Here is a 24,244-nt window from a genome sequence, read left to right as displayed (position 1 = left end):
GCTGCTAATATAAATTAAAAAGAAAAAAAAAAAACATTTACTCACCTGCAGCAGAGCTCCTGTTCCGGCCTCCGTCCAGTGCGCAGCTCCCACGAGCCTCTGCAGCCAGCAACTCCCAAAGTCTCCAGAGCAGGGCTTCGGACATTTTACTATAGCCCTGCTCTGCCGCTGCGGTGAACTGATACGGCGTCTATTAGATGCCGAAAGTTAGTTCACGCTGGGGGGTGCTTGGAGAATTTTAAGGGGTGCTTCAGCACCCAAAGCACACCCCCCCCCGTGCCGCCACTGCCCCCAGTATAGGTAGCTAGCAGTTGCCCCCAGTATAGGTAGCTAGTTGCCCCCAGTGAAGGTAGTATAGTTGCCCCAATATAGCTAGTATAGTTGCCCGCAGGATAGGCAGCATAGCTGCTGCCCCAATGTAGGTAGTGTTGCTGCCCCCAGTGTAGTTTGTATAGTGGCCCCCGTACAGCTGCCCTCCAGTATAGCTAGTATAGTGGCCCCCATAGTTGCCCCAGTATAGCTATTAGCTAGTATAGTGGCCCACAGTTTAGATAGTATAGTTGCCTCCATTGTAGCTGCTATGGTGCCCCCCCCCCCAGTATAGGTAATATAGTGGCCCCCATAGATGCCCCCAGTGTAGCTAGTATAGTAAGTGCCCCCCCCCCGTTTAGCTTCCCCCAGTATAGTGGCCCCCAGCTAGTATAGTGGCCCCCAGTTTAGGTAGTATAGTGCTCCCCCCCGTGTAGCTAGAAGGAGGGGTGACAGCAGGGATAGCGGCGGGGAGGGGGAAATATCCCCCCCTCCCTCACCTGGGTCCCCTCCTTCTGCCTCTCTTCTCCCCCCAAAAATGCGGGCAGCGGGCCGGTGGCAGTGGGCAGCGAGCAGGCGAGCGCGGAGTATACTCACGTTACTTCCGCGTATCAGCCTGGAACGCTGCGTCGGCGTCACGTGCCTCTACTGCGCCTCCGGCCCGCTGCCTGCATTTTTGGGGGGAGATGAGAGGCAGAAGGAGGGGACCCAGGTGAGGGAGGGGGGGATATTTCCCCCTCCCCGCCGCTATCCCTGCTGTCACCCCTCCTCCTAGCGCTGCTCTTCCCCTCCTTAGTCAGGTGTAGGGGGGTCGTGGCGACACCCCCTGGCTGACTGGTACCCGGTGCGCCCCGCCCCCCTGCGCCCTTAGGTAGGAACGCTACTGGGGTTCACTGAACAATAAAGGTAGTTATATGCAGTGAGCTGGGTTCACTCAACAGTAAAGGTAGTTATATGCAGTGAGGTGGGTTCACTCAACACAACAGGTAGCTAGATGCAGTGAGGTGGGTTCACTGAACAGTAAAGGTAGTTATATGCAGTGAGGTGGGTTCACTGAACAATAAAGGTAGTTATATGCAGTGAGCTGGGTTCACTCAACACAACAGGTAGTTATATGCAGTGAGGTGGATTCACTGAACAATAAAGGTAGTTATATGCAGTGAGCTGGGTTCACTCAACAGTAAAGGTAGTTATATGCAGTGAGGTGGGTTCACTCAACACAACAGGTAGTTAGATGCAGTGAGGTGGGTTCACTGAACAGTAAAGGTAGTTATATGCAGTGAGGTGGGTTCACTGAACAATAAAGGTAGTTATATGCAGTGAGGTGGGTTCACTCAACACAGCAGGTAGTTAGATGCAGTGAGGTGGCTTCACTGAACAGTAAAGGTAGTTATATGCAGTGAGGTGGGTTCACTGAACAATAAAGGTAGTTATATGCAGTGAGGTGGGTTCACTCAACACAACAGGTAGTTAGATGCAGTGAGCTGGGTTCACTCAACACAACAGGTAGTTAGATGCAGTGATGAGGTGGGTTCACTCAACACAACAGGTACTGGGTATATGCAGTACTGGGTAGTACAATGTGCAGCTCCCTGTCACACACACAGGTAGTCACTGAATGTGCTGGGTTGCTGGCAGTGGCACACACAGTATGAATTAGCAAGCCTATGTCTGCAACAAAAGTGTCAGTTTGACACACACACACACACACACAAAAAAAAGGATTAGCTCTGAAAAGAGCTGTTGAGGGGTGCTATAAAAGCAATAATAATCAGCCAGGAGCAAGCTAAGCAGCCAAGAACCTAACTAATCTGTCCCTAGGAGAACAATCTGCAGTAGCTCGCCCTTTTCTGTCTAATAGCAGGCAGACTGTAATGGCCGGCGAGCCTGCCTTATATAAGGGGGGGGGGGGGGGGGGGGCTCCAGGGCATAGTGTAGCCTGAATGGCTACAATGTGCCTGCTGACTGTAATGCAGAGGGTCAAAGTTGACCCTCATAATGCATTATGGGGCGAATCGAACTTCCGCAAAAGTTCGCCTGGTCCAAGCGAACGCGAACCACCAAAGTTCGCCTGGAACAGTTCGCCGGCGAACCGTTCGCTACACCTCTAACCAACAGTAAAATATGGTGGTGGTAGTGTGATGGTTTGGGGTTGTTTTGCTGCTTCAGGACCTGGAAGGCTTGCTGTGATAGATGGAACCATGAATTCTACTGTCTACCAAAAAATCCTGAAGGAGAATGTCCGGCCATCTGTTCGTCAACTCAAGCTGAAGCGATCTTGGGTGCTGCAGCAGGACAATGACCCAAAACACACCAGCAAATCCACCTCTGAATAGCTGAAGAAAAACAAAATGAAGACTTTGGAGTGGCCTAGTCAAAGTCCTGACCTGAATCCTATGCTAGAAAACCCTCAAATAAAGCTGAATTACAACAATTCTTCAAAGATGAGTGGGCCAAAATTCCTCCAGAGCGCTGTAAAAGACTCGTTGCAAGTTATCGCAAATGCTTGATTGCAGTTATTGCTGCTAAGGGTGGCCCAACCAGTTATTAGGTTCAGGGGGCAATTTCTTTTTCACACAGGGCCATGTAGGTTTTGAGTTTTTTTTCTCATTTTGTGTTCAATTATGTTATCTTTGACTAATAGTTAAGGGTTTTAAAGGGCAGAAACATTTAAGTGTGACAAACATGCAAATGAATAAAAAATCAGGAAGGGAGCAAATAGTTTTTCACATCACTGTATGTATATTATGTATATTTATTTATTAATTTATTATATTTATCCTGTAGTACAACTCATCAGGCATGCTCAGATGTACCAAAATTCGGTTCAAGTCCGTTCGAATTCGGGTCCGCATGACATTCGAATTCAAATTCGCCTTCGACCACGAAATTCGGTTCGAATTCATATTCGGTTCGGGGCTACGCCTCAAAATTCGGTGAAAATTCGTGTTCGCGAATTCGGGGTTTTTGTGTGTGTTTTTTTTAAAGGGAATTCACATTGAAATAGGTGTACTTAAAAAAACAAAACTAAAAACGTGACGTGTGGCACTGGCAGCAGGCAATGCATTGTGTGGACCCTGGCGGTGGGACCACTGACAGCAGGAGGATAAATACAACAGCAGCAGCAGGAGGAGGAGGAGGAGGAGGAGTGATGTGTGTGTGGCACTGTCAGCAGGCAATGCATTGTGTGGACCCTGGCGGTGGGACCACTGACAGCAGGAGGATAAATACAGCAGCAGGAGGATAAATACAGCAGCAGCAGGAGGAGGAGGAGTGATGTGTGGCACTTGCAGCAGGCAATGTATTGTGTTGACCCTGGCGGTAGGACCACTGACAGCAGGAGGATAAATACAACAGCAGCAGCAGGAGGAGGTGGAGTGACGTGTGGCACTGACAGCAGGCAATGCATAGTGTGGACCCTGGCGGTGGGACCACTGACAGCAGGAGGATAAATACAACAGCAGCAGGAGGAGGAGGAGTGACGTGTGGCACTGGCAGCAGGCACTGCATAGTGTGGACCCTGGCGGTGGGACCACTGACAGCAGCAGGATAAATACAACAGCAGCAGGAGGAGGAGGAGGAGTGACGTGTGGCACTAGCAGCAGGCAATGCATAGTGTGGACCCTGGCGGTGGGACCACTGACAGCAGCAGGATAAATACAACAGCAGCAGGAGGAGGAGGTGGAGTGACGTGTGGCACTGACAGCAGGCAATGCATTGTGATTCTTTATTAAAGAAAACCACAACTTATTTTATACAAAAATATGAAAATAACCAAAGTAAATACAATAACAAACATTAGGCTTCTAGCCCCAAATAGCTCAATATCTAGTCCATATCAAGTCCATTTCCTGAAATAAAGAAACTCAAGAATCCAAATAACTTAAATCTCAGTTATTTAACTTCAATTATAATACACTATATACAATATTTACACTATTTACATACTTCAGCAAGAAAGACTAAGCAATCTCACTCCTCCTATGTTTGCAAGCCATTCCTCAAATTTGAGTCATCTAACTAAGTGAAGAAGAAATAGGAAGCTCACCAAAAGGAAGTTTGGTCAAGTCAAGGAGGTCTGACGTTCTGCCAAAACAGACGCCATTCCTCCCAACTCAACCTCCTCTCCTCAAGACCCCGAATTTTCCTGACCTCACCAATAATGCCATGCACCACCACCTGGACAGGGAGGACTTTCTGATGAATCGCAATTTGACACTGTGCATTCCAAGTGTAATACCGACTCACTAAGCTAACTAAAAATAAAGTGTCCAAATTAAATGACCCCCGGTTATTGAATGCACTATATGTCCACTCAGCGTAACTAAGCCGCTCAAGGAAAGGAATACCTAAAGCCCTGCCCACCTGTTTGTATACTTCTTTTTTAAAGGAACAGTTCAAAAGAAAATGGTCCATGGTCTCCTCCACACCACCACACTCCATATGAGGACAACCACGATCCCGATCTCCTATGAACAGGCACGTGCAGAGGGGGGTGCTCTGGGTGCCCAGGCACCCCCCCCCCCCATTTAAAAAATCTTCAGAAAAGGCCCATCTTGCCGCGAAAAGAAGCTCCACCCCAACGTGATAAGTCCCGCCCACCCACAGGAAGCTCCACCCCCTCTGTGTGGGAGCAAGTAAAATGGTGTCTCCCTAGCTGTACCCACTATGACCTCTCCCTCCCCCAGCAGCCACACTGACTTCTCCCTCTACCTAGCAACCACAGTGACCTCTCCCTTCACCTAGGACCCATACTGACCTCTCCCTCCACCTAGGACCCATACTGACCTCTCCCCCAGCACCCGCAGTGACCTCTCCCTTCACCTAGCACCCACAGTGACCTCTCCCTCCACTTAGCATCCACAGTGACCTCTCCCACTACCTAGCACCCACAGTGACCTCTTCCTCAACCTAGGACTCACAGTGACCTTTCCCTTCCCCAGCACCCACAGTGACCTATCCATCCACCTAGCACCCACAGTGACCTCTCCCTCCACCTAGCACCCACAATCACCTCTCTCTCCCCAGCTCTAGCAGTGATTCTGCTTGCCCCAGCACCCACACTGACCTATCGCTCCCAGTATTTGCACAAAGCACCCTGCTCCCAATACTCACATCTGGCCTCCATATAGCACTTAGTACTTGCATCAAACAGCCACATGACACTCACTACCTGCTTCCCTTCACCCTATAGCTGGCACCCGGTACTCACACCTACATGGCACAGTACTTGCACCCAGCAGGGACATGGCACCCACTACTCACACCTGCACACAGCCTCCATATGGCACCCACTATCTACACACACATAACCAGTACTAGCACCCTAAGTACCTGCACTCAGAACCCACATGACACAATGCCCACCCCATAGCTAGCACCCAGTGCAGGCATGGTACCAAGTATTCGCACCTATGTGATACCCAGTACCTGCACCCAACACCCACATGTTTCATCTGCAGTAGTTTCACTAAGCCCCCACTTGGTGCCCAGCACAAACACCAAGCACTCACCTATGACATTTAGTACTTGCACCCAGAACTCACAAGGGACTGAGTACCTGCAATCAACACCTACATGATGTTTGATACCCAGTCATACAGCCAAAATCCACATGACATCCTGTGCCAGCACCCAGAACCCACATGGCACCTAGCATCTGCATTTAGCACCCACATGACAACAAATACCCCACTAGCCAGCACCCAATACCCATATGGCACCATGTACTCACTCCCAGTACCCAATTGGCACTCAGTATTTGCACCTAAGACCCACATGACACCCTATACCCCCCATAATCAACACCCACATGGCACAGTACTCACACAGCACCAAGTTACCAAGCCATTATATGCATTTAGTACCAGTCCATGGCCAGCACCTAAATAGCACCCAGTACCCACCCTTGGTCTGAACCCATATGAGACTCAGTACTCACACATGGCACTAGAGATGTCGCAAACCTCCGATTTTTGGTTCGCGAACCTCCGCGAAAGATTCGGTTCGCGAAAAAGTTCAATGGGGAGGCGAACTTTGAAAAATAGATAAAATTCTGACGGCTGGAAAAATGATAGAAAACATCTTTCGAGGGCTCTAATACCTGGAGGCAGACATGATTGAGTGAAATACACATCAAAAGTCCCAGGCAAAAATCTAGATTTCACATAAACCCCTATTTTAGGTTCAATTTTAAGTTCAATTTTAGGCCTCCCTTCCCTCCTGGTCTTCCCTGGAGGAGGGTCTCATCTGCCAGGGAATTATACTATTTCAAAAGCCAGCTTACATACCGTGGCTGGGAATTGAACCCGGGTCTCACTGTGTGGTGGCCAAGTACCTTAACTGCTGTACCACAACAGTACTAACTGAAGCTGCCCTAGCATTTACCATTTATGCTCAATCCAAGAAAAACATTATACAAGACAAATAACATTTATAGAACGCTTTTCTCCTGGTGGACTCAAAGCACCAGAGCTGCAGCCACTAGGGCACGCTCTATAGGCAGTAGCAGTGTTAGGAAGACTTGCCTAAGGTCTCCTACTGAATAGGTGCTGGCTTAGATCCTTAAGCAGTGCCTGGATGGTGTAATGGTTAAGGGCTCTGCCTCTGACACAGGAGACCAGGGTTCGAATCTCGGCTCTGTCTGTTCCGTAAGCTAGCACCTATTCAGTAGGAGACCTTAGGCAAGTCTTCCTAACACTGCTACTGCCTATAGAGCGTGCCCTAGTGGCTGCAGCTCTGGTGCTTTGAGTCTGCCAGGAGAAAAGTGTGATATAAAATTCTACGCCTTCTAAGAGTATAGGATGGATGCCTTAGCTTATTCATCCGCCCCCTTCTCTTCCGATGCTGCACGCACGCGTTCCTGTTGCTAGGGACACCTGAGTTACCCTGCACGCGAGGAGAGAGCGCAACTCTGGAAGTGCCATGATGTGTCAGACTCCCGGCAGAGATGGTCGCATCACTGGATCCCAGAGGTAAGATGTGACAGTTAGTAGTGTAGTGCATATACTGTATACAGTGCTAGGCTAGCTCAGCTGAGGTCTGTGCAGGCCAGGCCTGCTAGGTAGCCTATAGGTAGGTCAGGCATTAGTTCTTGATTATTTATCAGTTACTGTGTTAGTTTCGTGTTAGACTTAGATTAGCATTAGCACAGTACTACTACAGTCAGTCAGCAGCATCTGTCTCTCAGTCTCACTGTGATTCTGCAGCTGCTGTCAGTAGTGTGAGTGTGCGACAGTCAGTCTTCATGTCACTCACTGTCACTCTCTCTTCTTGTGTCACTAGTGTTCTGTTCATTCAGTTCAGTTTAGTTTAGTTAGTGACTGACTAGACTTACTGTTACTTATTTTTACTTGACTAGTAGTTCACTCACTGTCACTGACCGTCCGTGTACGTGTAGTGAGCTACTCAGTACATTAGTATACTTGTATATTTGCCCGTAAAAAAAAAAAAAAAACATTTAAATGTGTCCAATTGTCACCAGTCACCTCACCACACACATATTTTTTTTTAAAAAAAAATCAGGGTTTCCCCCTTTCCATTTTTTTTCTTTTTTTAATAAATTGTATTATGCAATGTCTAGCAGAGGCAGAGGCAACAGGAGAGGCAGCGCCATCACGGCCGCCACCAGCCACTGGGCACTCAGCTCTGGGACAAGGGCAGAGAGGCGCGTTGCAGAGGGGCAGCGCTTTGTGCCCATTTTTGGCCAGGGTTGACGGGCCATGTAGGAGAGGCAGGCAGAGTCTGTCGTGGAGCTGATGGCGGAGCTGCAGGCCACCGGTTCCACCCCTGTGAGCTTCAGCATCAGCAGCAGATATTTCCTGCTGGAGGTCACGTCAACCCCAGTGGCCAAACAGCCCTCACTGGACGAAAGTTCACTGCACTTCAGTCCAGCGTTGGAGAGCACATTGACGGCTGTTGTGCAGGAGATGGAGGAGATTGTGGAGCCTGTCAGCCAGGAGGCACTGGAAGTGGAGGTGACAGAGCCAGCGGATGTTGGGGCTGAAGAGATGGTTGAGGGGTCAGAGGAGATGTTTGGGGAGGAGGAGTTTGAGGAGGAGGAGGAGGATGAGGTGTTGGACTGTCCCTACGAGCACACAGTTCTCCCCCCAAGGCAGCTTGGAGGAGGCTGTGGCAGAGAGGCGCAGCATGGCGCCAGGGGCAGGGCCAGCAGTGAGCATGGAAGCCAGGAGCCACAGCCTGTGGCTTCAGCCACCACCACCAGGAAAGCCCAAACCAGCGGGAGTTAGCAGCCGCAGGGGGTGTTCACATTCCCAATTTGGAAGTGCTTTCATGTTTTTTGCAGTCTGCAAATCCTGCAAAATAACTCTGAGCAGAAGTTGTAATCCCTTCAGGATGGGTACCTCAAGCCTCCAGGCACACTTGAAGAGTCAGCACAGGACTCAGTTTAAGGAGTTCCAGAGGCTGAAGGGAGCTGGTGGATATGTGCGTCCTTCAGCAGCAGCAGCAGGAGCAACGCGCCCTACTGCTCATCCAACAGCAGCAGCAGCAGGAGCGCATAAACACACTACTCCCTCCAAACCTCCCACCGCCGACATTGAGACTGGTGAGCGCAGCCAGTCCTCAGTGGCCTCCTCTGCTCCCTCCACAGCTCCCTCCTCTGCTTCCCATGCAGGCAAGCGGCAGACCCTGCTCAGTGACACCTTTCTGGGTGTGACCAAGGCTCTGTCTCCCAGCCACCGGCTCATCCGGATGCTGAACGGGTTGCTTGCCCAGACCATGAGCTCCCAGCTCCTGCCGGAGTGACATGCATGCGCTCCTGCAGTGGCGAATCCCCAGCTGCCTCTACTTCTCCTGCACAGCGATCCCAGCACTGCACCAGTGGCCCATTCGCTCGATCACACCGTGGGCGAGTTGGTCCATGTCACCATGGACTCTTGGAGCAGCCAGTTTGGGACAGACCACTACCTGTCATTCACCGCTCACTGGGTCCGCTTGGTGTAAGGGGGTGGGGCATCAGCTGCAGCATCTGGCACAGCAGCAACAGCCCAGTGGGTGGTGCCACCCCGCGGGGTCAGTGGAGATGCAGCAGGCTCCTCTGATCCCGTTCCCTCCTCTGGTTCACCCATCAAAGGCCCCTGCCTCAGCAGCAGCATCAAGCCTGCCACTGCCAAGCGCTGCTGGAGATAACCAGCCTGGGGAAGGACAAGCTGATGGCAGCCAATGTCCTGGCTACCCTCAGGAATAAGGAGCAGAGGTGACTGACCTCCAGAGGCCTCAGAGTCGGATTGGTGGTGCCCGACAATGGGGCCAACCTGTTGGCTTTCATCAGCAGGAGAGAATTCAGCCACATCCCCTGTTTGGCCCACATCCTGAACCTGGTGGTGCAGAGGTTCCTGTGCACCTACCCAGGGATAGAGGATCTGCTGGAAGGGGCGTGGAAAATTGTTTGCCATTTCCGCCACTCCGCCATTGCCTCAGTGATCCTGACCGACCTGCAGCAGCACGTGGGCCTGCCATCACACAGGCTCATCATCGATGTACCAACTCACTGGAACTCCACCCTGGCGATGTTGAAGCGACTGTGCCAGCACAGGAGGGCTGTTACCTGCTACTTCATTGAGGCAAATGTCTCTGGAGCAAGGACAGGGACCTCCAACTCATATTCCACTAAGAGGTGGACTGTGCCTGCTGATCCAGTTGGGTCAGGACTGCCTCTCCCTCTTCCGGCAAATCAAACACCACCCTGTCCAGCAGGCAAACCATGGGCACCAACTCGCAGAGGGATGCCCATTCCTGGCTCACCATGTTCTGTCTCGCTTCCTTCCCTGCACGAAGAGAGCCAACACCAGGCACACCTGCCGCATCTGCCACCAGCCTGCATTTGAGATGACCTGGAGGTGTTTGGTGCCGGAGACATAGTCAACCCAAATAACTATGTAACTATGTCTCTGGCATCAAACTCCTCCAGGTCACCTCAAATGCAGATTGGGGACAGATGCGGCAGGTGTGCCTGGTGTTGGCTCCCTTCCTGCAGGGAAGGAAGTGAGCCGGAACATGGTGAGCTGGGAACGGGCATCCCTCTGTGAGTTGGTGCCCATGGTTTGCCTGCTGGACAGGGTGGTGTTCGATCTGCTGGAAGAGGGAGAGGCAGCCCTGACCCAACTGGATCAGCAGGCACAGTCTACCTCTTGGTGGAGGATGAGTTGGAGGCCCCTGACTATGCTGTTGAGCAGAGATGGCTTGAACCTCTGATTTTAGGTTTGCGAACCTCGAACGCAAACTCCCACAAAAGTTCAGGTTCAGGCGAACTTTGCGAACTGCAATAGACTTCAATGGACAGGCAAACTTTCAAAACTTCAAACATTAATTCTGGCCACAAAAGTGATGGAAAAGATGTTTCAAGGGGCCTAACACCTAGAGTGGGGCATGGCTCTCTAGGGGGGGGACACATGCCAAAAGTCTTGGGGAAAATTACGGATGCAACGCACAGCAGTGTTTTAAGGGCAGAAATCACATTGCATGCTAAATTGGAGGCATGAAGTGCTTTAAAACATCTTGCGTGTGTATACATTAATCAGGTAGTGTAATTAGTGTACTGCTTCACACTGACAGACCAAACTCAATGTGTAATGCACCGCAAATAGCTGTTTGTGTAGTGATGGCCAGGCTGGACTGGTGCGCACCATGGCGAGAGTGCAGGCGATGGTGGTTTTCAAGCCAATATGGCTGGGCTGAGGTAGCTCAATGACAGAACAACAGTGACTGACCAGCTGATCTAATTTTGTCTGTCCACAATGAAGCAATGACCTTATTATCTTGGGTGTGCCCCCTCAACACACTCATATAGCCGGTCATTGCTTCATTGTGATACGCAAGCCCCTTCACCGCAGAAAGGTAACGATCACGAAGGAGAATTGACACATGTACATGCCTTTTGTTTTGTTGAGGCAGCCGCAGTGCTGCCAGCCTGCCAGAAAAATTAGGCATGTACACGCACCAGAAAAAATATTATTATGTTTGGTAGCAGCCGCTGCTAGCAACAGCGGCCATAAAAATTCAGGAATCCGCCTGGAGTCCTGGACCCTGTTGGTGGTAGCGGAGAAGGCAGTCAAGCGGCCTGCAGGCAGAGATGCTGTGTGGGGACAAACTTAGTCATGGGGCAGGCAGTCACACCGCGTGCAGGCAAAGATGCTGTGTGTGGGGGCTGACTTAGTCTTCGGGCGGGCAGTAGCCCTCCGTGATCCATGCCTCATTCATTTCGATAAAGGGTGAGGTACTGAACACTTTTGTGACCTAGGCAACTTCTCTTTTCAGTGACAATGCCTCCAGCTGTGCTGAAGGTCCTTTCTGACAGGACGCTTGACTTAGCCTGTGCACCTAGTAGTCCAGGGGTTCATCGCTGCTCACAATGTCTACATCCACACTTAAAGGAACACTTAAGTCAAACAAAAAAAAATAGTTTTACTCACCTGGGGCTTCCAATAGCCCGCTGCAGCTGTCCGGTGCCCTCGCCATCTCCCTCCGATCCTCCTGGCCCCGCCGGCAGCCACTTCCTGTTTCGGTGACAGGAGCTGACAGGATGGGGACGTGAGTGATTCTTTGCATTCCTGGCCACAATAGCGCCATCTATGCTGCTATAGCATATATCATATACCATATACCATATAGCAGCATAGAGGGTGCTAATGTGTCTGGGAATGCGAAGAATCACTCGCGTCCCCAGCCTGTCAGCTCCTGTCACCGAAACAGGAAGTGGCTGCCGGCGGGGCCAGGAGGATCGGAGGGAGACGGCGAGGGCACCGGACAGCTGCAGGGGGCTATTGGAAGCCCTAGGGGAGTAAAACTCATTTTTTTTGTTTGACTTAAGTGTCCCTTTAAGGCCAGGTAGTCGGCTACCTGCCGGTCGAGGCGTTGATGGAGGGTGGATCCGGAAGGGCTAAGGCGAGCCGTTAGACTAAAGCAGGTGTGCCCATTAGGTAGATAAGTTGAGCAGCACAAGCCCCCTCTGACACCTGTTGCGGTTGTTCTTCCTCCTCCTCCTCCCCCCAAAAAACCCACCTTCCTCATCATCTGACTCCTCTTCCCCACACAACTCTTCCTCCTCCTCCTCCCCCGTCTGTGCTGCCGCCGGTGTTGAGGAATCATCTGCTTTTGCTGAGAATTGATCCCACAACTCTTCCTCCAGTTCCTGTCCCCTTTCAAGCTCCTCCTCAGTTGATCCACCACTCTACGCATGGCACGCTCCAGGAAGAAAGCATATGGGATCAAGTTGCTGATGGCGCCTTCACTGCGACTCACCAAGTTTGTCACCTCCTCAAACGGCCGCATGAGCCTGCAGGCATTTCACATGAGTGTCCATTACTTTGGCCAGAACATCCCCATCTCCCCAGAGCATGTCCTTTGACTGTAGTTGTAGAGATACTGTTTGACGGCTTTCTCCTGATGTAGCAGGTGGTTGAACACCAGGAGCATTGAATTCCTGCGAGTCGGGCTATCACAAATCAAGCGTCTCACCGGCAAGTTGTTTCTCCGCTGAATATCGCCAAAGCGTGCCATGGCCGTGTAAGACCGCCTGAAATGCCCACACACCTTCCTGGACTGCTTTAGGACGTCCTGTTAGCCCTGGTACTTAGACACAAATTTCTGAATTATTAGATTCAGCACATGTGCCATGCAGGGTACATGTGTCAACTTTCCCAAATTCAAAGCCGAAATGAGATTGCTGCTGTTGTCACACACTACGTTGCGATCTCCAATTGGTGTGGGGTCAGCCACTGATCCACCTGTTTGTTAAGAGCAGCCAGGAGAGCTGCTCCAGTGTGACTCTCCGCTTTGAGGCAAGACATGTCTAAGATGGCGTGGCACCGTCGTACCTGGCATGTAGCATAGGTCCTGGGGAGCTGGGGCTGTGTAGCTGGAGAGGAGATCGCAGCACCAGTAGAGTTGAACTGCCACTCAGCCAAGGAGGAAGAGGAGGATGACAGCGAAGAGGAAGTGGCAGGAGGAGAGGAGGTGGCAGCAGGCCTGCCTTCAAGCCATGGAGGTGTCACAAGTAGGTCCGCTGCACAGCCATGTACTCCCTGCTTGTCAGCGGTCACCAGGTTGACCCAATGGGCTGTGTAAGTAAGGTACCTGCCCTGACCGTGCTTGGCAGACCAGGCATCCGTGGTCAGATGGACCCTTGACCCAACGCTGTGTGCCAGAGATGACACCACTTGCCTTTCAACTTCATGGTACAGTTTGGGTATCGCCTTTTTTGAGGAATAATTGTGGCATAGTATCTTCCACTGCGGTGTCCCAATGGCCACACATTTTCGAAAGGCCTCAGAGTCCACCAGCTGGTATGGTAACAGCTGGCGAGCTAACAGTTCCGCCAAGCCAGCTGTCAGACACCGGGCAAGGGGGTGACTGGCAGAAATTGACTTCTTCCGCTCAAAGATCTCCCTCACGGACACCTGGCTGCTGCTGTGTGCAGAGGAGCAGGAACTGCTTAAGGTGAGAGGCGGAGTGGAGGAGCGTGGCTGTGATTGTGAAGGTGCAAGGAAGAAAGCGGCTGAAGATGATGCACCTGAAGGAGGAAGAGGAGAAGGAGGGTGGCTTTGCTTTTGTGTACTGCTTTTCCTCAGGTGGTCTTCCCATTGCAGTTTGTGCCTTTTCTCCATGTGCCTTCATAAGACAGTTGTCCCTACGTGGCTGTTGGCCTTTCCACGGCTCAATTTTTGGTGGCAGAGAGAACAGATACCATTGCTCTGATCTGAGGCAGACACACAAAAAAAATTCCACACCACTGAGCCTATGGTGGCATCAGCAGCTGACGTTGAAGGGCATGTTGGCTGGCTGTCCATAGGCGGCGATACATGGCGCCGGACACTGCCACCAGCTGTTTCTGATGACGAGCTCCCCCTGCCTCTTTCAGGAACTCGCCTCCTCCTACTCCTCTCTGACTCCCCCTCTGAACTGTCCCCTTGGTCATCTTGTCTATTAGGATCCCACGTGGCATCCATGGCAGTATCATAATCATCCTCCCCAGCTTCACTTGCCTCAGACACCTCATAAACTGCACCAACAGCAGGTACTTCATCATCCTCCTCCTCACACCTTACGTCCATAATGTCGCCTAACTCAGACATATGAGGTGGAGTAACTTGCTTAGCACCTTCATCTTGTTGTAACAATAATGGCTTTGAATCAGTGAATTCCCCACCAAATAACTCCTGCGAAGTGTCAAATGCAGCGGATGTGGTGCTTGTAGTAGCACTGGTGGCTGTGGAAGATGAGGTGTTCTGTGTTAAAAAGTCAACCACGTCCTGAAAATCTTGGGAGTTGATGGGACGTGCCTTCTTCAGAGCACTATACTTTGGGCCAGGGCCGCATGAAATCACGTCAGCACGACCTCGAACAGACCTGCCGGGTGGCCTGCCTCTGCCTGTTGTTTTGTCCATATCGGGGGGGGGGGGGGAGGGGGGGGTGGTGAAGTGAAAGGTATGCACTGACAATACAATGTACAGTCACACAGGTGACTTGAGATGTGGCTCGCAAAATAATAGGGTCCGGAATATCATTTCAAAACATTGGCCCATTCTGAGAGAGGATATATATCTCAGCGAGATTTTACCAATTAATCCTTCTTTTAATTATAGAAAATCAAATAGCATAGGCCTCAGACTGGCTGTGGTAACTGGTGGTTGGGAACAGTGGGCCCGTGGGGGGAAAAGTTTGAGAGACTGACAGCTAAGGGCATGGAGAAAAAAAACGTATTCTGCTCTCACACCATTGTTATATTGACTGCATGTGTCCAGCACACAGATAAGAAATCACACACACTTTGGAATTTGTACACTGTCCCTGCTTCCTGGGGTTCGTAAAAAACATCTGTCTCTCACTGCTGCAAAGTTCTGATGACTAGATGTACAACCTTACAAACAAAGGAATCACATTTTGAAAAAAAGTTGTAGACTTTCCCCTTTCAGCAAAAGGATTCCTAGATTCTTATCACACGGGCATGACTTTATGGCCTCTGAATACTTTTACAGTGGAGATTGATGTCTGACTGTTGCTGCTTCATTGAGAGCTTGTTGTCTCATACTGAGTCCAAGTTCTTGTAATAACAGTATCAATCAGTGACATTCTGAATGTTTTGCCAAAGTTACATTGAATACTATATCTTATGTTCAGCATGTCATTGTTGTTCCTCCATATAGCATGTGCTCTCATCTAGTAAAATAACAAGGCTGTGTGTGTAGGTATGTACTGGGAACAGAGCTGCAACAAGGGACTTGTCGGCTGCAAGGGGCTGGAGGAAGCCCCGGGTAAGTAGATCTGGGGGTAGCATAGATTGCCTGATGTTTCCTTTAAGTCTAAGTGTTTTTATCTGCATGGGGAAAACACATTGGTCCTCAGTTTTCCTGTGCAGAAAGTGAGGGGGGTGGGGGGCCCCATCCAAAGTTTTGCGGGGGGGGGGGCATCCAAAGTTTTGCAGGGGGGCCCAGTGATGTCTAGTTTTGCCCCTGCCCATGCCCACATGTATTACTGTTGAAATGTGCTGCAGTGTCCATGCCCACATGTATTACTGGTGAAATGTGCTGCTGTGCCCATGCCTACATGTATTTACTGGGGAAATGTGCTGCAGTGCCCATGTCCACATGAATTACTGGTGAAATGTGCTGCAGTGCCCATGCCCACATGTATTACTGGTGAAATGTGCTGCCCATGCCCACATGTATATACTAGTGAAATGTGTTGACCATGCCCACATGTATTACTTATGAAATGTGCTGCAGTGCATGCCCACATGTATTACTGGTGAAATGTGCTGCCATGCCCACCAGTGGCAGCGCCAGGGGGTGCTTTGGGGTGCTGAAGCACCCCCTAAACTTCTCCAAGCACCTCTAAAGCACCCCCTAGCGTGAACTGGCTTTTGGTTGTCTGATAGACGCCGTGTCAGTTCACCGGCAGCAGCAGCCCACAGCTCCGGCAGCAGCAGAGCAGGGCTACGGCAAAATGGCATCTGAAGCCCTGCTCTGGAGACTTTGAGTCTGCAGTGCAGTGCTTCGGGCGCCATTTTCCTGTAGCCCTGCTTTCAGCACGGGAGTTTCATTTGCTGGCTGGCAGAGGATTGTGGAAGCTGTGCGGCGGGCAGAGGCCGGGACAGGAGGTGTTCTGCAGGTGAATAAATGTTGTTTTTTTTATTTATTAGCAGGTGTATTTTCTGGGCAAGTCTGCCACATGATTGAAGTGTTTTCTGGTCAGGTCTGCGACATGATTTAAGTGTTTTCTGGTCAAGTCTGCCACATGATTGCACATATTTTCTGCTAAAATCTGCCACATGATTGCATGTATTTTCTGGTCAAATCTGCCACATGATTGCATGTATTTTCTGGTCAAATCTGTCACATGATTGCATGTATTTTCTGGTCAAATCTGCCACATGATTGCATGTATTTTCTGGTCAAATCTGCCACAAGATTGCACGTATTTTCTGGTCAAATCTGCCACATGATTGCACATATTTTCTGGTCAAATCTGCTGATATGATTGCATGTATTTTCTACTCAAATCTGCCACATGATTGCACGTATTTTCTGGTCAAATCTGCCACACGATTGCATGTATTTTCAGGTCAAATCTGCCGACATGATTGAACTATTTTCTGGTCAAATCTGCCACATGATTGAACGTATTTTCTGGTCAAATCTGCCACATGATCGCACATATTTTCTGGTCAAATCTGCCACATGATTGCACATATTTTCTGGTCAAATCTGCCGATATGATTGCATGTATTTTCTACTCAAATCTGCCACATGATTGCACGTATTTTCTGGTCAAATCTGCCACACGATTGCATGTATTTTCTGGTCTAATCTGCAACATGATTGCATATATTTTCAGGTCAAATCTGCCGACATGATTGAACTATTTTCTGGTCAAATCTGCCACATGATTAAACGTGTTTTCTGGTCAAATCTGCCACATGATTGAACGTGTTTTTTGGTCAAATCTGCCATAATGATTGAACGTGTTTTCTGGTCAAATCTGCTGACATGTTTTGCTCACATTACGTGTATTTTCTTGAGAAAACTGGCACAATTATGTGAATTTTCTGGGGAAAGGGTCACCAAAACTTGGGCTCACTGTCTTTGCGTTGCACTTTTAAAGGAAACCCGAGGTGAGAATAATATTGAGGCTGCCATATTTATCTCCTTTTAAGCAATACCAGTTGCCTGGCTGCCATGCTGGTCCTCTGCCTCTAATTCTTTCAACCATAGACCCTGAACAAGCATGCAGCAGGTCATGGGGTTCTGACAATATTGTCAGAACTGACAAGATTAGCTGCATGCTTGTTTCTGGTGTAATTAGAGATGAGCGTAATGACGTAATTACGATTTCGCGAAATTTCGCGTAATTAGTGTAATTACGATTATGGCCGTAAGTACATAATCCTAATGAAGAAGGATTTCGCGAAATTTCGCGTAACCGTAATTTTCGTGTAATTTTCGCATTACAGTGGGTATTACGAACTTAATGCGTATGGCCATGCTCCCAAGCGGAAAAGTTGACGCATGGATCAATGTTAGGTAGCCGCCGACTTTAACGCCAATCCATGGACCATGCAGGCTGGTATAGTCAGGGTGCGGAGCCCCACGTGGCCGGTGCTCCGCATACTGGCTATCCCAGCCTGCATGGGGGACAAGGGGTTAAAGAGGTCTGGGAGGGGGGACCCCACGTCGTTTTTTTTTATATTTCCCACACTCAGAACGAAGTAAGTAAAACTCTTCCCACTTGGGGGAATCTATGAAAATAATACACTATTGTTACCTGTGCAAAAAAAACTGACATTTTCCGCATTTAAAAGACATTTTTTTGCCCTTGAAACGTAAAAATCGATTTTCTCAAAAACTATAAGGTCTTTTTGAAAAAATGTTTTTCCTCTTATTCCCACTGATCCCCTTAATATACCCTAGGAATTTGGTGTTCCTAAACTTTAAGCAGGCTTTGCTATTAACCGTTAAAGTCGGCGGGTTTTTAAATGTATACATTTTTACTTTGAAACTTTAACATCGATTTTCTCAAAAACTATAAGGTCTTTTTGAAAAAATAATTTTTCCTCTTATTCCTCCTGATCTCCTTAATATATTCTCCAAATTTGCGGCTCTTAGCATTTAAGGGGGCTTTGCTATTAACCCTTAAAGTCGGCGGCTTTTTTATATTATACGGAGCGTTACGGTTTAACGCGAAATTACGGTAGCGTTTAATGCGAAATTACGGCATGAACGAAACGCGAAATTACGCGTTGAAAATTACGCTTACGGTATTTTCAATTACGATTTTAATGGCAATTACGCTACCGTAATTTCGCATCGTAATCGCAAATTTCGCATGCGTAATTATAGTAATGCGAAATTACGAAAATTTCGGCTCAACTCTAGGTGTAATTCAGTTCACTACTGCAGCCAAATAGATTAGCAGAGCTGCCAGGAAACTAGTATTGTTTAAAAGGAAATAAATATGGCAGCCTCCATATCACTCTCACCTTGGGTTCACTTTAAATTACAGTTAGCCCCACCCTCATCCGATCATGGCCACGCCCATTTTTGCCACGGCACAGGTTAAAGCCACACCCATTTTTGCCAGTTGGTCCAGCACCTGCATAGCACCCCCCAAAAAATCCTGAAGCCGCCACTGATGCCTACACATATTTACTAGTAAAATGTGCTGCAGTGCCCATGCCCAAATGCCGCCAATGTTCCAATCTGGCCTGAAGCCAGCGGTGCCTCTACAGGAGGATGAGATCGGTCAATTCCGGAAGAACTCCGCTGATTCAGGCATATGTGAAGCCACGGGGCTGGTCCCGACATCGTGGCAAGCACAATAAGAGCAACAGGTGCGCACCACTATAAGAACAATAATTATGGCTATGCACAGTATGCTAGGGAAGAGATATGGATAGAATTGAAGAAAGAAACGTCCCTGTAAAAAGTACCACTGTCATATCATAATACCTTGATCAAAAGAACAAAGAACCAGTTCCATGCAATTATATTCAAAAAGTTACAAAAATGTATTTGATAGCCCAAAAAAAAAGTGTCATTCGACTTTAAAAACTCCCTTCCCCCACTTCCTTCCTCCTCTCACCTCCTCTCTCTTCCCTCTCACCCCCTTCCATGTCCTCATGTTAGTTACTTTCCCCTTGGTGCACCCACCTGGGATCCCTTTCTTCATTTCTCCTTGGTGTTGGTCTTTCACGATTTTTGCACGTTTAAATTTTCACATTACTATTAGGGGTGTTTGCTGCACCTCCCCTCTGGACCAAAGAGTAGAGATGGCCCGAACGGTTCGCCGGCGAACGGTTCCCGGCGAACTTCCGGAGGTTCGCAATCGCGGAGAACAGCAAACTTTTCCGGAAGTTCGGTTCACCCCCATAATGCACCATTAGGGTCAACTTTGACCCTCTACCTCACAGTCAGCAGGCACATTGTAGCCAATCAGGCTACGCTCCCTCCTGGAGCCACTCCCCCCCTTATAAAAGGCAGGCATCGCCGGCTATTATACTCACTCGTGTGCCTGCAGTTAATAGAGAAGGGACAGCTGCTGCAGACTCTCATAGGGAAAGATTAGTTAGGCTCTTGTAGGCTTCTTAGCTTGCTCCTTGCTGATTCTTATTGCTAAAATAGCACCCCACAACAGCTCTTTTGAGAGCTAATCTTGTTCTTGTGATCTATTTTTTTTTCTGTGTGTCCCACTGACACTTGTGTTGCATAGACAACCTTGATAATTCATACTGTGTGTGCCACTGCCAGGCCCAGCACATTCAGTGACTACATGTGTGTGTGATAGGTGCACATTTGTAATACCCATTACTGCACCTACCTACCTGTTGTTCACAGTGCACCCACCTACCTACGTGAGTTGAGCGCATGCAGTGTCACTGTGCCTGTCCGCTACCTGTCTGTGTGTGACAGGTGTACATTGTAATACCCATCACTGCATATACCTACCTACCTGTTGTTCACAGTGCACCCACCTACCTACATGAGTTGAGCGCATGCAGTGTCACTGTGCCTGTCCGCTACCTGTCTGTGTGTGACAGGTGCACATTGTAATACCCATCACTGCATATACCTACCTACCTGTTGTTCACAGTGCACCCACCTACCTACATGAGTTGAGCGCATGCAGTGTCACTGTGCCTGTCCGCTACCTGTCTGTGTGTGACAGGTGCACATTGTAATACCCATCACTGCATATACCTACCTGTTGTTCACATCAGTGCACCCACCTACCTACGTGAGCGCACGCAGTGTGATATTTAATACCACCTGTACCTGTTCACGGTACGTCTGTGTGACAGGTGCACATTTGTAATACCTATCACTGCATATACCTTCCTGTTGTGTTCAGTGCACCCACCTACCTACGTGAGTGCACGCAGTGTGATATACCACTCTGTGCATACCTGTTAACTGCACCTGTGTGACTGCACATTGTATTAGTCAAGTCAGTGCATACCTTTCACGTCATCCCCCCGATATGGACAAAACGGACAAAACAGGTAGAGGCAGAGGTAGAGGCAGACCCAGAGGAAGGCCACCCGGCAGGTCTGTTCGAGGTCATGCTGATGTGATTTCGTGCGGCCCTGGACCAAAGTACAGTGCTCCGAAGAAGGCACGTCCCATCAACTCCCAAGATTGTCAGGACCTGGTTGACTATTTAATACAGAGCACCTCATCTTCCGCAGCCACCAGCACTACTACAAGCACCATATCCGCTGAATTTGACAGTTCGTAGGACCTATTTGATGGGGAAATCACTGATGCACAACCATTATTGTTACAACCAGATGAAGGCACTAAGAAAGTTACACCACCTCATATGTCTGAGTTAGGCGACACTATGGACGTAACGTGTGAGGAGGAGGATGAAGTACCTGCTGTTGGTGCAGTTTTGGAGGTGTCTGAGACAAGCAAAGCTGGGCAGGATGATTATGATGATGACGATGATACGGATGCCACGTGGGTTCCTAAGAGACAAGATGACCAAGGAGGGGGAGTTAGAGGGGGAGTCAGAGTGCAGTAGGAGGAGACGAGTTGCTGAAAGAAGCAGGGGGAGCTTGTCATCAGAAACAGCTGGTGGCAGTGTCCAACGCCATGTATCGCCACCTATGGAGAGCCAGCCAACATGCCCTTCAACGTCAGCTGCTGATGCCACCATAGTGCCATCACCCCAGGGGGGCTCAGCGGTTTGGCAATTTTTTAATGTGTCTGCCTCAGATCAGAGCAATGCCATCTGTTTTCTCTGCCTCCAAAAATTGAGCCATGGAAAGGCCAACACCCATGTAGGGACAACTGCCTTATGAAGGCACATGCAGAAAAGGCACAAACTGCAATGGGAAGAGCACCAGCGGAAAAGCAGCACACAAAAGAAAAGCCACCCTCCTTTTCGTCTTCGTCCTTCAGGTGCAGCCTCTTCAGCTGCTTTCTCCCTTGCACCTTCACAGCCACCCTCCTCCACTCCACCTCTGACCTTGAGCGGTTCCTGCTCCTCTGCCCACAGCAGCAGTCAGGTGTCCGTGAGGGAAAACTTTGAGTGGAAGAAGCCAATGTCTGCCAGTCAACTTCTTGCTCGGTGTCTGACAGCTGGCTTGGCGGAACTGTTAGCTCACCAGCTGTTACCATACCAGCTGGTGGACTCTGAGGCCTTCCACGAATTTGTGGCTATTGGGACACCGCAGTGGAAGATACCAGGCCACAATTATTTCTCTAAAAAGGCCATACCCAAACTGTACCATGAAGTTGAGAGGCAAGTGGTGTAATCTCTGGCACACAGCGTTGGGTCAAGGGTCCATCTGACCACGGATGCCTGGTCTGCCAAGCACGGTCTGGACCAAAGTACAGTGCTCCGAAGAAGGCACGTCCCATCAACTCCCAAGATTGTCAGGACCTGGTTGACTATTTAATACAGAGCACCTCATCTTCCGCAGCCACCAGCACTACTACAAGCACCATATCCGCTGAATTTGACAGTTCGTAGGAATTATTTGATGGGGAAATCACTGATGCACAGCCATTATTGTTACAACCAGATGAAGGCACTAAGAAAGTTACACCACCTCATATGTCTGAGTTAGGCGACACTATGGACGTAACGTGTGAGGAGGAGGATGAAGTACCTGCTGTTGGTGCAGTTTTGGAGGTGTCTGAGACAAGCAAAGCTGGGCAGGATGATTATGATGATGACGATGATACGGATGCCACGTGGGTTCCTAAGAGACGAGATGACCAAGGGGACAGTTAGAGGGGGAGTCAGAGTGCAGTAGGAGGAGACGAGTTGCTGAAAGAAGCAGGGGGAGCTTGTCATCAGAAACAGCTGGTGGCAGTGTCCAACGCCATGTATCGCCACCTATGGAGAGCCAGCCAACATGCCCTTCAACGTCAGCTGCTGATGCCACCATAGTGCCATCACCCCAGGGGGGCTCAGCGGTTTGGCAATTTTTTAATGTGTCTGCCTCAGATCAGAGGAATGCCATCTGTTTTCTCTGCCTCCAAAAATTGAGCCATGGAAAGGCCAACACCCATGTAGGGACAACTGCCTTATGAAGGCACATGCAGAAAAGGCACAAACTGCAATGGGAAGAGCACCAGCGGAAAAGCAGCACACAAAAGAAAAGCCACCCTCCTTTTCGTCTTCGTCCTTCAGGTGCAGCCTCTTCAGCTGCTTTCTTCCTTGCACCTTCACAGCCACCCTCCTCTACTCCACCTCTGACCTTGAGCGGTTCCTGCTCCTCTGCCCACAGCAGCAGTCAGGTGTCCGTGAGGGAAAACTTTGAGTGGAAGAAGCCAATGTCTGCCAGTCAACTTCTTGCCCGGTGTCTGACAGCTGGCTTGGCGGAACTGTTAGCTCACCAGCTGTTACCATACCAGCTGGTGAACTCTGAGGCCTTCCACGAATTTGTGGCTATTGGGACACCGCAGTGGAAGATACCAGGCCACAATTATTTCTCTAAAAAGGCCATACCCAAACTGTACCATGAAGTTGAGAGGCAAGTGGTGTAATCTCTGGCACACAGCGTTGGGTCAAGGGTCCATCTGACCACGGATGCCTGGTCTGCCAAGCACGGTCAGGGCCGCTACATTACTTACACAGCCCATTGGGTCAACCTGGTGACCGCTGACAAGCAGGGAGTACGCGGCTGTGCAGCGAACCAACTTGTGACACCTCCACGACTCGCAGGCAGGCCTCCTGCCACCTCCTCTCCTCCTGCTACATCCTCTTCGCTGTCATCCTCCTCCTCCTTGGCTGAGTGGCAGTTCAGCTCTACTGGTGCTGCAATCTCCTCTACAGCTACACAGCCCCAGCTCCCCAGGACCTATGCTGCATGCCAGGTACAACGGTGTCACCTTAGACATGTCTTGCCTCAAAGCGGAGAGTCACACTGGAGCAGCTCTCCTGGCTGTTCTTAACAAACAGGTGGATCAGTGGCTGACCACACACCAGCTGGAGATCGGCAATGTGGTGTGTGACAATGGCCGCAATCTCCTTTCCGCTTTGAATTTGGGAAAGCTGACACATGTACCCTGCATGGCACATGTGCTGAATCTAGTAATTCAAAGATTTGTGTCAAAGTACCTAGGCTTAGAGGACGTCCTGAAGCAGGCCAGGAATCTGTGTGGGCATTTCTGGCGGTCTTACACGGCCATGGCACGATTTGCGGACATTCAGCGGAGAGAGGGCAAGTGAGGCCGAGGTCAGGCGTCTACTGGCCTCACTCAACCCTAGGAAAGCCCCCGGCCCGGATGGGGTGTCACCAGCATGCCTAAAATCTTGCTCGCAGCAGTTAGCCCCTGTCCTCTCCTCCATCTATGCCAAGTCCCTACAGGAGGGCAGATTCCCCAAATGCTTCAAGAGGTCCACAATCATCCCTGTCCCCAAGAAGCAGGGCATATCTGACCTAAACAACTACAGACCTGTGGCC

This window comes from Hyperolius riggenbachi, chromosome 8 (genome assembly GCF_040937935.1).
Source record: "Hyperolius riggenbachi isolate aHypRig1 chromosome 8, aHypRig1.pri, whole genome shotgun sequence".
NCBI lineage: Eukaryota > Metazoa > Chordata > Amphibia > Anura > Hyperoliidae > Hyperolius > Hyperolius riggenbachi.
The sequence above is the reverse complement of the archived record's forward strand: the minus strand, read 5'-3'. Positions refer to the sequence as shown.